We start from the raw sequence: 3,004 nt of genomic DNA, 5'->3' as shown, positions 1-3,004 counted from the left end.
TTAAAATGTGTTAATCTAGAAAGAGGAGTTCACACTAACAAACAAACTTCATAACATTGTTGTTAAAATGTGTTAATCTAGAAAGAGGAGTTCACACTAACAAACAAACTTCATATATTGTTGGTGAAGAAACTTTTAATCAACAAAGATTATTGTACAACAATGACTAAAATGCATGTATATCACTAGTTTTGTTATGTTGACTTACTGATTAAGTATATTTTATTATAAATTACGGCTTTTAAAGTAAGTAAAATTTGTTTTTAGAGCAGGTATGTTATTGTTGAAAGAGACTGGTATCGATAAAATCGTTCTTTTTTATCAACATATAGAGTTTTCATGTTGTATTGAAAAAAAATGGCAATGGGGAAGTTATATGTCTTAACAACAGACTTCATATACATATTGGTCTTCAAAAATGTCAACTGAAAATTTGAGTTTGACAAAAAAGAAAATAATTTATATATTGCTGGGAACGATTAATGTGTTAAAATGTCACTGTTTACTACAAAGTAAAGGTTTCTGAACAGTGAGTAGACTTCCTATGTTATCGTTAAAGGAATAATTAACGGTTTGTTTAAAATTCATAACGTAGAGTAATAAACAGTTAAAAGATGTAGAAAGGGGTTCTATTCGTTTTTATTGAGCAGCCACACTGCTGCATTGCAGTAACGCCATCAGAATTAGATGATTCTACGTAAAATTAAATTATACATGAACTAAAAAAAGTTGTAATTTTCAACCTGAACAACACCTTATACACACGTGCTTTTATAACGGCGGCATTAATTTTCGAGCCCCAGACTTCTGAATACCCTAATCAATAAGCTACGCCTCACCCTTGTAATATAAGAACTTAGTAAAATTGTTAGTGGAAGGAACAGTGTTGAGCTTGAAACTTTTATATTGATTGGAAAAGACAATTTAACAATTCTTCATACATTCGGCAAATTGCCAAGAGAGGTTCTAGTGCTATAATGATTATAAGAACATAACTCCAGGGTTACAGTCAGGCAATTTAACAATACTTTGTATATTCACAGAAAGTATCAAGAAATTGTATTTCAATAATGATTATAAGAAAATAACCCTAGTGTTACAGTCAGAAAATTTAACAATACTTTGTATATTCGCGAAAGTATCAAGAAATTCTATTCCAATAATGATTATAAGAAAATAACCCTAGTGTTACAGTCAGAAAACTTAACAATACTTTGTATATTCGCGACAGTATAGAGAAATTATATTCCACCAATGATTAAAAAATAACCCTTCTGTTACAGTCAGAAAATTTAACAATACTTTGTATATTCGCGAAAGTATAGAGAAATTATATTCCACCAATGATTAAAAAATAAAGTGTTACAGCTTTAGGGATATATATATTCAGAAATATGCAACGTAGAAATTAGAAACATTTATTAAACTCTAATGTTTTAGGTGTAGATAGTATATATTCATAGCACTTACATCTAACCCGAGTCGATGGATATCGTGACGTCACAATGCTAAAATCAGGGATTCGATTCATCTCCAATAGACACAGGAGATAGCCCGATGTGGCATTTCTGTGAGAAAACACACAGACATACATCCATTCAATTCCAATGTCTCTGGACCAATTTTAGTTTTTCATGATATGAGTATTTCCTTACAACGTTAATAGTCTCTTGTAGCAGGACTTTAGATTTGGCCCAGCTCGTTTCTTTGCGAAATTTCCAGACATTCAACAAAACAGGTGAACTGTTAGTAGAAGGACGCTGTTTTAACCGGCGTCTATTTTGGTAAAGTGAAAAATTCGACTGATCCGCTACATGATTGGACTACCACGAAGAAACAAAATGGATCAAATCACAAGTCCTACTGGGCTGCACGTGCCTAGTGGTTAGCGTTCTTGGACTGTGAAGAGGATTCATAGTTTACACTCCGATGTTGAAAAAAAAACGGTAACCGTACTTTGGGGCTATAGAGGAGCTATAAGAATAAAAGTCAGATCATACTATTGAGTAGCCGAATAGGTGCGGTGGGTGCTGTTTGCAAGTTGCCTCCCCTCTAGCCTAACAGTTAAAAAATTAGAGATAGCTATGTGCAGATAACACTTTCTGTATATCATAGACTGAATGTCTAGACACGCTTATATAACATGCAAAATCAATGCAGTAATAAAAACGTTGAATTCAGAGAATCTGTACACTGAATCTGAAATAAACAACTTCTTTGTTAAAACATGACTTTTAACTGTGAAATAAACAACTTCTGTGTTCAAACATCACTTTTAACTGTGAAATAAACAACTTCTGTATTAAAACATCATTTTTAACTGTGAAATAAACAACTGTGTTAAAACATCACTTTTAACTGTGAAATAAACAACTTCTGTGTTAAAACATCACTTTTAACTGTGAAATAAACAACTTCTGTATTAAAACATTACTGTTAACTGTGAAATAAACAACTTCTGTATTAAAACATCATATTTAACTGTGAAATAAACAACTTCTGTATTAAAACTTCACTGTTAACTGTGAAATAAACATCTTCTGTATTAAAACACCACTGTTAACTGTGAAATAAACAATTTATGTCTTAAAAGATCACTGTTAACTGTGAAATAAACAAATTTTGTGTTAAAAGATCACTCTTAGTTGTCAAGTTTAAGAACAATGGAGAAATTTCGTATGGTTGATTAAATAATGGCTATAAAATGCCATCGCTAACTCAAAAGACGAGGTTTCACAACAGTAAACAGACTTCGTTTACTGAAGGATCCATTAATGTGTCCAAATAGTATATTGTCTCTTGTAAAATAGTGTTTCACAATCTTGAAATACTACAGTTAAATTAATGATTATGGACATCTTTGTTGTTTATGAACCAACACTATATATGTAACGATTAACAATATAACGACTTTGGTATTTTAATTCATTTGTATGTTCATACACAGGTATGTTTTTACTTGATAAAATAAGCAGGTTTAAGAGTAATTTATATAAGATTTGTT

The sequence above is a fragment of the Limulus polyphemus genome, unplaced genomic scaffold (assembly GCF_000517525.1).
Source record: "Limulus polyphemus unplaced genomic scaffold, Limulus_polyphemus-2.1.2 Scaffold4687, whole genome shotgun sequence".
NCBI classification, from domain to species: domain Eukaryota; kingdom Metazoa; phylum Arthropoda; class Merostomata; order Xiphosura; family Limulidae; genus Limulus; species Limulus polyphemus.
This window is presented reverse-complemented; position numbering follows the sequence as displayed.